Source organism: Typopeltis vanoorti, chromosome 5 (genome assembly GCF_054136105.1).
Source record: "Typopeltis vanoorti isolate ZY-2024b chromosome 5, IOZ_Tvanoo_1.0, whole genome shotgun sequence".
Lineage (NCBI taxonomy): Eukaryota > Metazoa > Arthropoda > Arachnida > Uropygi > Thelyphonidae > Typopeltis > Typopeltis vanoorti.
In genome coordinates, this window is record NC_143553.1 from 55,726,112 (window position 1) to 55,738,649 (window position 12,538).

Here is a 12,538-nt window from a genome sequence, read left to right on the forward strand (position 1 = left end):
CCCTTGCCTTTAATACAAAACATCATACATATCCTCCAGGAGATGTGCTTTGCATTAAGGGTAAATATTGGGATTAGTGATCAGAGCTTATTCTACTTTTACCAAGAGTTGCCTTGGTCTTGCACTACTTTGAGGGTCAGCTAGACTTCCAATACGTGCAGGCGCAAACTTGACTTGTTTGTTTGTTTGCTTACTTGGGAAATGGAGTAAAACCAGGTTTAAAATAGCTTGGTATTTTTAACATTTATTATACCCAAGGTAAAATACTTTCTACAAATAAACATTCCTGTTGCACGCGCACACACACACACACACACACACACACACACATGCATTGTAGTTCTTACAATGCATACATTGTCATAAATAATAAAGTATGATATTAAACTGCATCCTATATATCAAATTATACAGATTCAGTTGCTTACCAATTAAATTTTATTTCTAGATATTTTAGATATTTCACAAGGTGCAACACGTCTAAAAATAAGATTATATTGGAAATCACCTGGATGAGGCATTATAGCACTTTTATTGGATTCCTTTTTCCCACTTACAAATTGATTTGCTATGAAACAAAGGAATAAAACATCAATTTTTATTATTATCCCTAGACCCATGCAGTTAAAGACTCATCGTGAGAGGTCATAAACACAGCTCATCATACTGTGCCTTAAATACATTCACATTCTCTGTAGATGGCCTACTCTCAAGCGATGCATTCTTCTACAGGTTAAACACCATACATTCACTATCCATGCAGAAAACCTGCTTTGCACTACTTTGCTCATACCCTCCCTATAAGCTTCCGGGGATGATCTTTTGTCCTCTCCCCACCTCCCAATATTATTATATCGTAACACCTCCAGGAAGTCCATAGACTCATCGAGGGAGGACACCTATTCTCCACCAACCACAACTACCTCCATCATCTACACCAATGCCATCTACTGCCGGCTGCCACCACTAGTATTTTCACAGACAATCACGAACATCCATGCCAACAACAAGATTTGAACCCACAGCCTTTTGGCTGGAGAGCAGATATGCTAACGATAGAATAACCACTCAGCCAACCAGGCTGAGTGGTTATTCTATGGAAAATCTCTTCATTCATCTTATAACTTGTATGTCGCTATCTTATCATCCTTCCTCCTACTATTCATTAGACCATATAAATTGCATCTTCTCAACATTTTTTTGTTTATATTCAATGCTCCAGAGACCAGAACCACCTTAATCAATTGTCTCTGGACCCTTTCCAAAATCGCTTCATTTTTTTGAAAATGGTGACCAAATCTGCACAATAGTCCATAGGTCCAATAGTCCTTAATTAAGGCCTTATACAAAGAACCAGAATCTCTTTACTTTGCAAATCAGTGTCCTCTGCATCATTGTCAGTATTCATTACACTGTCCTCACAGCTTTAACAATACGTCCTTAAAATTTTAGATCCTTACCCACCATCATCCTCAGATCTCTTATTTCCTCTACCTCCTCCAGTTTATCCCAACCTGGCATAAATTCTACATCCCATCTTTGTTTTCCAAATTTTAAAATTTTACACTTCGTAACACTGAACTGGCATTCTTGCTACCATGCCCATTCTCTCGGTCTGCTCAAGTCCTCTTGTAAAGCCACAACATCTGCTCTACTCCTCATAGTTCTCTGAATATCCCATTTCACAACTCTCCAAGCAAACAATCTAGTCGTCACACCGCTGCTAACCACACATTTATTCAACTTCCAGGGATGATCCCTTGTTCTCCCTCTAGCCAAGTGCTGAAACATATCCCCTGCATCAATCCTATAAAACATTTAAGCAACTTAAATGTTTCTAACATATCCCTTCTTTTTCTCCTATCAGATTTTTAACATACGGATTAAACACCAGTGGCTCTAAAAGAGATGCTTGTGAATAAGTAAGTAGATTAATAAAATATTAATATTATTATTATATAGGCATCTCCATGGAAGTCTGAAGACTCATTTCAGGAGACCCAATCTATCCTCATATCTCTCTTCGAACCGTGTCATATCTCTCTTCGAACTCATTAGCAGATGAAGCACTCACAACTGACTCTGGCAACCATTCCACTCATTCACAACTCTCCAAGCAAAATCTAGTCCTCACACCCCTACTAACCACACCTTTATTCAACTTCCAGCAGGGCCAGTCCGAGAGTATCTGATGCCCCTAGGCAAAGAAAATTTAGTCACCCCATACATTGTCTCTCTATATATGTTCTGTCATACTCACACAAGTACATGTACGCCTACACATGTGGCGCCCCTAGGCGATTGCCTAGGTTCGCCTAATGATAAAATCGGCCCTGACTTCCAGGGATGATTCCTCATTCTGGGTCAAGTGCTGAAACATTGCATCTATCCTATAAAACCCTTTAAACAACTTAAACGTTTCTATCATATCCTCTCTTTTTCTTCCTATCAATCAACTTCTGCAATCCACACACCTTTAATCTGTCCTCATAGAGAACATTCTACAGGCAACTAACTAATATCTTGGTCATTTGCCTCTGAATCCTCTCCACTCCTTCCTCATCCCCGAGAAACCCAGGGGACCAGACTAGAACACAGTAATCCAGATGTGGGTGTGTCAAGGGCTGCTTATAAAGAGGAATAACAACTTCTTTATCCCTACTTGCTAATGTGTTCTATAGCCAAGTAATCTTATGGGCTACCTTAGCAATATGCCCTCTAAACTTTAACTCTCTGTCTACCCCAATTAATAGCTTCATCTATCTCCTAGAGTACATTGCCATTAATGTGATACACAGCTTGTAATCTATTTATCCCAAAACGCATAACTTAACATTTCTTGACATTAAACTGACACTACTATAATGCAAGCTCTCCACATTGCCTTGATTATTACTCTATCTAATTTTGCATCATCAGCAAACAACTGAATATTTCCTTTCAGGTTATTTCCTATATCATTTATATAAAATTAAACGGCAATGGTTTCAGCACTGAACCTTGCGGCACATCACTAGTCACTTGTTTTCTCCTCGATTCTGTCCCTCCATATACCACTTTTTGATATCTGCCCCTCAGCCATCCTCTTATCCACTTAACCAGTGCCATATCCATCGCCATTTGTTCTGATTTGCTTAACAGAGTTCAATGTGGTATTCTGTCAGATGTCTTTGCAAACTCATTATGTAGTCATTTCCTTTATCCAACTAAGCTGTTACTATATTATAACAAGTTAGTAAATTACTAAGGCATGACTGACCCTTCACTAAGCCATGTTAATCCTCTTACAGTATCATATATTGATCGACCCATTCTTGAATTCTTTTTTTTTCCCAATTTTTCTAGTACTTTTACCACCATGCCTGAGATACTGATTGGTCTGTAATTTGCTACTGCAGTCTTAGAACCTCCCTTATTCAAGAGAATTATTTAGTCCCCTTTCCACTCAGTTGGAACTCTACCAGAGCTGAGACTTAAATTAAAGAGTTTAGTTAAAGGCATTGCTAGTTCCCTTGCACATTTTCACGAAAACTTTGCTGATATCCCATACCACAGCTGTATTTATATTGAGATTCTGCAATATCCTAAAAAAAAACCTCCAATCCACCTCTGTTCCCACATTAGTGTCTGTTACATAGGTTAAAGCAGTAACCTCACTAGGATAATATACCCTTTTAAAGTAGTCACTCAGTAACTCAGCTGTTTTATCTGCTTCTGTCTCCTTGTGACCATTATCACTCATTAATGTTAATCTTCCGTGTTCATTCTTTCTCTTACTTGCCACATAACAAAAGAACTCTTTGGAATTTCCTTTGGCCTGCTTGGCTAGATTCTTTTTATAATCTGATTTGGCCTTACTTGCCATGCTAGTCACCTTTTTTTTTTTTTTTTTTTTTTTTTGCCTGAGCCTTGTTCTATTCTTGAGTTTGCTGGTCACCTCTCTCTTTATATACCATCCACAGCATTTTCTTCTTCTTCAACCCATGTTTAAACTCCTACTCAATTAACCCTCCTTACCCTAAGTATACAATTAATATTGCTTCCTCTAAATGACCTTTAACTACTGCACAACTGACATCCTTATCCTGCAGTGTTTTATGCGATGGTAGAGATTTAAGCTTCTTCCTAAGCATGTCATAATCACCTGCCTTGTAGCTCCACAAATACCCCTTCTTGATAGAATATTCGTTATGTTTTACAATCTCCCAAGTCAAGACCATATGATCACTTTCACCAATTGGAGGCAAAGTGGTGACCTTGGTTATGGATTACTCTTCTGATCCTATGACCATGTCCAATACTCCTCCACCCTTAGTCTCCTCCATCACATGCAGCTTCAAGTAATTATCTCTTATCAGATGTATAAATTCCATTTTCTTCCTGCCATGTGATCTTTCTTCTTTCCAGTCTATATCTCCATAATAATCACTTGTACTCATTTGGCGATGCATGTCTTCCAGATCATCTGTAGAACTTCCTAACCTATAGCAACAGCCAACTGTATATTTTGTCTTACTGGCCTTAATCTCATGCTAGATTGCTTGAAATGAACAGCTACCCTCCCATCTGTCTCCTATTCTTTTTGGTTGCAATTCATCTGATATCATCAGGAATACTCCCCCCCCCCTCCATCTTACCTTCTCTATCTTTCCTGAAAATACTAAGCCCTTCACATTCAATCCCTATAACTACATCATCTGCTGTTAGTAAACTCTCACTAATGCCTATAACTTTTGGTGAGGTTGCACTAACCAATGCAAAAACTCTTCTCTCTTGTTCCTGATACTTCTGGCATTAGTATATAGAAACTGCAGCATTCCTTTAGTCCTCTGCCTGCCTTTACTTTTTGAATTGACTGCCCTCTTCAATATTTTCGCTTGAGACACTTGATTCCTCACTTGGTGATTCCCATCCTTATTTGCTTCATGTATGCCTTCACATAAATTCATTTGCTTCCTGGGGAGTAGAGAGATTCTGCTCGGTGGCTGGTTTTTGTCTGTCACTGAGTGGAGCCATTGCTTAGTTTCCTGTCCTGGAGTGATATGAATTTAGTAGTGATTCTTTTAGGTTCACTCAGAGTTTTTGGAGAGGCATCCCTGCTCATTAACATACCTCAGCAACACTTTAAACAGGTCTGGGTAGTGGTGCTTCCCATAGTGCATAGCATTGTACATGTCTGAAGGGATGGGTGCTTTGCATTATGATATACTAAGTCTGTTGATGTGAAGTCATTAGTCTATATACATATATCCTTGTCATGAAGAAATTTCATATGCACACACTTTGTTTGCTTACATTTTGGATAAAGCATTAAACAGGAATATAATTTCTTGGTAAGTTTAATTCAGTTTAAGAAATTTTATCATTGTTCCTGCTCCAATAAAATTATCATCATCATCTTTAAATAAATATATTTTCAGAATCTTAATAGTTGGGGGCACACTTCAGAAATTAAAGTAATATTTAAAAACTCATTGTTTTGGTAATTTCTTCAAAGAGCTCAATAAATTTAGCTGTGGTTCCATCAGTGATCAGTGATTTGAGCTGAATGTATTTAAATTGTTGTTGATTGAATGCAATTTTGATGCTCTTCTTTTGTTTGCCTGTTTGCTGTATGCATATTTTATGTTTGGAAATCTTGAATCATCACATAAATCATAAACATTTCAAATGTAACTTGTTTTATTATTCTTGTCCAAAGCTGTACACTTTTTCACTATTTTAAGACTTCATAATATAAACTAAAATAAAAATAGAGACAACTGCATCATATTAAGTGCCTATAGCAATCACAGCAGTGAGCATTAGGATTCCACAAGATAAAGGGAGGAGTTTTCTCTGTTTCGTTGCATTTGTTATGACTTAAAAGAGGAATTTTTTCTGTTTTGACTGGCTGAATATCAAATCTTGTTTCTGATTCACCCAAAGCCAAATATTTGCAAAACATGCTGAATTGGCTGAATACCAAAACAAAACCGAATATTCAACACATCCCTAGTTATAATATTGCTTAATGTTATTGTAAATGCCTAGTATGCCAAAAAAATTGTTATCCCATTGGTAAGGATGATGTAGTTGGCAGAATTAGTTATTTTATTAAAAAATTAAAACAAACAAACTACAAACTGCCTTTCTTCCGTATAATAGATTTCTATAAGCATGCCTATTTGTTGTTATTTTCCCCTTTTCCCTGAATGTCACGTTTCCTGTAAAAGTTGAAGAATTGAGTAGAAATCTTAAAATTCCTATTTTTTTTTATTTATTTTATTTTTTTAAAGTTACATGACTTCAGCAGAAATGTCTTCCAGAAACCAATAAATATATAAATAAATAATAAGATTGGAGTCTAGCTCTTATATACAAAAAGGGAAATAATACAGAGGTATTTCCCTACTGAGTGTTCCTGGTAAGATTTATGCAAGTATACTTGAGAAACGGTTGAGAAGGATTGTGGAAGGGAAGCTTGGTGTAGAACAAGCTGGATTCATGCCAAATAGAAGCTGTTGGAATCAGATTTTCACTTTTCGATAAATAGTTGAGAAATCGTGGGAATATAACAAAAATCGGTATTTAAGTTGTGTAGAGCTGCAAAAGACATTACAAGGGGCCAAGAGAAAAGCTATTCAAAATGCTACAGTTATATGGTGTCAATGAGGTATTATATCAAGCAATAATTTGTCTTTATTTGAGTTGTAAGTCAGCAGTTAGAATTGAGGGAAGTAGGAAGATAGATGGTTTAATGTTAAATCTGGTGTCAGGCAAGAATGTATGTTATCCCCTCTGTTATTGATTATCTCTATGGATCACATTATGAAAGAAAGCAGTATTAAACCTGATATCAAAATCGGAGATGTTAATCTTAGCTTTTTATTTTATGTGGATGATGATATACTTTTAAATAAATCAGGTACAAGTCTGCAAGATTCCCTGACTGATTTGAATAACTGTTGTAATAGATTTGGTATTGAAGGTCAGTAATAACAAGACAAAGATAATGAAAATAGGCAGAAGCATTGAAAATATCAACTGCATTGGGAATGGAGAACCTATAGAAGTAAAACATTTCAGCTACTTAAGCATGATTTTTAGTGAAGATGGTAAACTAAATATGGAAATTGACAACAGGATCAACAGAGCTGGTATGGTAGGAAGTCAACTGAATAAATTATATGGAATAAGAGAGAACTTTGTCAAAAAACACTAAATTAGCTGCATACAAGACAGTGTTCAAACTGATTTTAACTTATGGATCTGAGAGCTGGGTTAGAAATAAAACACTTGACCAAAGACTAGAGACTGCAGATATGAGAGTCCTGAGAAGATTAGGGGCATGAACAGATGACTTTAATGGCAATATCATATTAAAAACGGAGATATTAGGAAAGAACTTGAAGGAATGTGTTATCAGAGTTAATCTAAGGTGGTATGGTCACTTAAACAGAATGGGAGAAGAAGGATTAGCAAAACAAGTATTCTCTGACAAGTTGGCAGGAAAAGACTCAGAGGAAGACCAAGATATAGGTGGATTGATACAGAAAAGCGCCTTAGAAGACTGAAATGGAAGATCTGATAATGTTGGAGTCTTGAGGTAACAGATTGATTTGGAGGAAAATTGTAGATAGGAAATTAGTCACGATGTAAGTTTTCCATGTAGTACTATCATATCCTGTACCCTTTGAGGGTACATGTCAGGAATTTGATGCTGATGATGATGATAAAATAATAATAAATGTTCGTTAATTTTTGCCCAAGAAATTTCTCAAATATTGGTTCATTTGAACAGTTAATGGAAAATCAGGCCTGTATATTTAGTATATTAATCAGTGTACCTATACCCTTAAAATGTAGTATTAAGTTTTAAAGCAATTAAATAAAATTAGACAATAATATCTATAATATATCTGTATCTATACATGATTATATAATTGCTTTGAACAGGTGCTGAGAAAATGGAACAGCATACAAGCAACATCTTCACTCAGGAGAAGAGTAATAATCATTAATCAGAAGATGGCCATACTGGCCATCTTCTGATTAATGATTCCTCTATAAGATTTCTCTATATTAATGATTCCTCTATAGTCAATAACACGATTCCTCTGGAATCGTGTTACTGACTCAAAATGGTCAGCAATCACCCTCACTTCCTGTCGTACCCTCACAGAGATGCCTACAATGCTGGAAAAGTACAGAACCTCATTACACACTGACAGGATCAGCAGAGTTAGCTGTGCTTACAGAACTGCTGTTCTCAAACAGAAACATGCTGAACAACATAACAAGTTGCTCAAATGGCAAAATCTTGTTTTCTTCACATGGAACTGGACAGGAATAAGAATTATAGTATACTTCTGGTAGATAGGCTTATATGTTGGTCACTCATAAGTATTATTTTTCCCAGAAATGACAATGTATACTAAAATATTAATTATAAAAACTTTAATTAATGCTTTCCTATATTACTGAAACATTACATTGCCATCATCAGGGATCACAAAATCAACGATATGTGCACATAGACTCTAACACTGGGCAAATGAGTCTGAAGAAAGGCAACCAAAGTAGGGTCATCATCATCAAATTCCTGCCATGTACCCTCAAGGGGTGTACAGGATATGATAGTACTACATGAAAAAACTACATTATTACTAACTTCCTATCTACAATTTTCCTCCAAATCAGTGTGTTACTTGTCAAGACTCCAACATTATCAGATCTTATATTTCTATCGTCTAAGGCACTTTGTACCGTATCAATCCACCTATATCTTGGTCTTCCTCTGGGTCGTTTTCCTGCCAACTTGGCAGAGAACACTTGTTTTGGTAATCTTTCCTCGCCCATTCTGTTTAAGTGACTATACCACCTGAGATTAGCTCTGCTAACACATTCCTGGATGCTGACAATGTCAAGTTCTTTCCTAATATCCTCATTTTTAATATGATATTGCCATTGATGCCATCTGTTCATGCCTATAATCTTTCTCAGGACTCTCATATCTGCAGTCTCTAGTCTTTGGCCAAGTGTTTTATTTCTAACCCAGCTCTTAGATCCATAAGTTAAAACTGGCTTGAACACTGTTTTGTTTACAGCTAATTTAGTGTTTTGACTAATTTCTCTCTTATTCCATATACATTTATTCAGTTGACTTCCAACCATACCAGTTTGTTGATTCTGTTGTCTATTTCTATATTTAATTTACCATCTTCAGTAAAAATCGTGCCTAAGTATCTGAAATGTTTTACTTGTTCCACAGGTTCTCCATTCACAACACAGTTGACATTTTCAATGATTCTGCCTATTTTCATTGTTTTTGTCTTTTTATTGCTGACCTTCATACCATATCTTTTATAACAGTTATTCAATTTAGTCAGAGAATCTTGCAGACTTGTAGCAGATTTATTTAGAAGTATAACATCATCCGCATAAAGCAAAGAGCTGATATTAACATCTCCAATTTTGATATCATGTTTAATACCACTTTCCTTCATAATGTGATCCATATAGATAATGAATAATAGAGGGGATAATGTACATCCCTGTCTCACACCAGATTAAACATTAAACCATCTTCCTGTATGTACTTCCTTCAATTCTAACTGCTGACTTACAACTCGAATAAAGACTATGTATAACTCGATATAATTCCCCATTGACACCATATAACTGCAGCGTATTGAATAGCTTCTCTCTTGGCACCTTGTCATATGCCTTTTCCAAATCAACAAAACTTAAATACATATTCCCATGCTTTCTCGACTATTTGTCGTAAAGTGAAAATCTGATCCTGACAACCTCTGTTTGGCCTGAATCCAGCTTGTTCTTCAACAAGCTTTTCTTCCACAATTCTTCTCAACTGTTTCTCAAGTATACTTGCATAGATCTTGCCAGGAACACTCAGTAGGGAAATACCTCTGTAATTCTCACTTTCAGTTTTATTTCCCTTTTTATATATGGGTACTATGAGAGCTCTACTCCAATCATTGGGAATTCGTCCCTCTGTCCAGGCTTTCTGGACTATGCAGTGCAGCCACTGTAAGACTTATACCACCGTACTTCAGCATTTCTCGTCGAATATCATCTACTCCAGCTGCCTTTCCACATTTCAAGCCTTTAATGGCTTTTTCTACTTCAAGTATGGATATGTATTCCTGCCTGCATGCCTGGTCATTGTTTTTTACCACTGTGCTGTCATCATTGCTTGTTTCATTTAGCAGTTTTTCAAAGTAATTACACCATACTTCAAGGATATCTTTTTCTGCTGTTTTCATGTCACCTTTATCATCTCTAACTCCTTTTACAGCACTCTTTCCTCCATTTTTAAGCTTCTTCAACAACCTCCAGAATATCTTACCACCTTCTTGATATTTATTTTCTATATTCTTGCCAAAGTCCTCCCATGACTTTTGTTTAGCTAGTTTTACACAGTGTGTAGCATTCTTGCATTTGTGTCTATATTCTCTAAGAGCACGAGGTGACTTATTTGACAGGAACTTTTGATAAGCTTTCTTCTTTTCCTTCACTTCCTCTTTAACTTCCTGTGTCCACCAGGGAGTTCTCATTTTTTTATCCTTGCAGATAACCTCACCACATGCCTCTCTGGCAGAATCAATCAATGTTTTCTTCAGAGTTTCCCACTGCATCTCCAAGGTTGGGTTGCTGTTCTCGAACTCTTTCATTTTTTCTTCAATAATCTTTGTGTGTTTTAGTCTACAGTTCATATCTGAGAGCTGCTCAACTTTTATTCGCTTTAAAACTTTCTTACATGTTATTCTTTTCAGTATGAAATTCAATTTTATCCTGCTCAAGACTAAATAGTGATCACTTCCAATTACAAATCCTCTGTACACTCTGGTGTCCCTGCACCAGGGAGAAAACATCACTATCAACAATAACATAGTCAATGAGACTTTTCTTATTCCTAGCCTCTTCTTTCCATGTGAATTTGTGCACATTTTTATGTTGGAACATGGTGTTAGTAATAACCAGTCCATGTCACTGAGCAGAAATCTAACAGATATTTGCCATTATTATTAGCTTTGATCTTTTCTCCAAATTTTCCCAAAATATTTTTGTATGTCTCACAGTCATTTCCTACTCTGCTATTTAGATCCCCAACAAGGACCAACTTTTCCTTTTTCATTGTGTCAGTTGCTTTTTCTAAAGCCTCAAAAAAATTCTTCCACTTCTACCTTAGTAGAACCTTCTGTGGGACCATAGGCACAAATAAGTCTCATTGTCCAGTTCCCCATTCTCATATTTGCCCACATCACTCTACTTGAGACTGACTGCCATTCAAGAAGATTAGCCTCATATTTTGTGTTGAATACTATGGCTGCCTGAATATAACAGTTTGTATTTATTGCTCAGAAAGATCTCGCCTGTTTTGGTCTTTTTTGTTTCAGTCACCCCTATTATGTCGATCTGGTACTTATCTAATTCCTCAGCTAGCTCCATTTCTTTGCCATTCAGGCTTCTTACATTGATAGTACCAATCTTTAACTCTGGTGATGTTGAGTTGGAGTTTGTTTTCAGATTTGTTCCAGTAGCTGACTTTTTGCTGTTCGCCCTGGTTCCCTGGCGAAAACAGCGGGGGCCTTGTTTAACCGGGCGACGCCCCAGCCGGCATGAAATTTTGTCATGTTGTACCATCATTTTTTATTTTGGTTTATCCAATAAGAATACAATTTGGTCAGCTAAATCCCAAATTTCCAGCCCCATCCTCGTTCGTTCAGTATCCAAGTAGATACCCAACAGGGTGCACCATGAGAAGGTGAGGATTGGACATTAGGTCAGAAGACCTGGTCGGTTCTCCGCATTCCTTTAAAGGCTATGTGGAGGTCTCCTCTCAGTTATACAGCTTTGACCCTTAAGCACCCCCCCCCCCCCAAAGTAGGGTCTAGAGTCCTAAATGGTGTCCCTCCCCCAGTGGATAAATTGGGTAGTCTTGACTAATGGGCTGAGGATTGATGCTTCCCAAATTTGGAAAAAAATATATTGCTACCAAAAACTCATAAACAAAATGCACCATTACGTCCCATTGTGGATGGAATTGATTCACCCACATACAAATTATCCAAACATTTAGCCAAAGTGATCACACAGTATACTGGCAACACACCTTTGCACAAAAAAAAAACTCACCCCAATTTAAAGCCAGTATAGAAAACCTAGCATTCTGAGACACTGATATAATGGTCAGTTTTGATGTCTCTTCTTTATTCACTAATGTCCCACTCAAAGATACCTTAGACCTCATCCTAGCCATATTTCCTTCCAATATCTCAGCCCTGTTTCAGTTCACCATGGAGTCAGGTTATTTTGTTTGGCAAGGAAAATTCTACAAACAGATAGATGGGACAGTAAAGGGTTTTCTGCTCTTTCCACCCCTGGCCAACTTCTTCGTGGAGACCTTTGAAGAAAAAGCCTTAAATCCTGCCCTACATAGACCCACTGTCTGGCTATGCTATGTAGATGATGTATTCTCCATTTGGTCACATGGCCTAGATACTTCCCACAATTTCTTAACGCATCTAAACAA

General features: G+C 36.9%; 1 protein-coding gene across 3 annotated transcripts in view; it reads left to right on the top strand.

The window, feature by feature from the left end:
* Positions 1-12,538, top strand: part of LOC150106429 (eukaryotic translation initiation factor 2-alpha kinase 3-like) — a 326,794-nt gene that overhangs the window by 29,917 nt on the left and 284,339 nt on the right. The window lies entirely within an intron of this gene.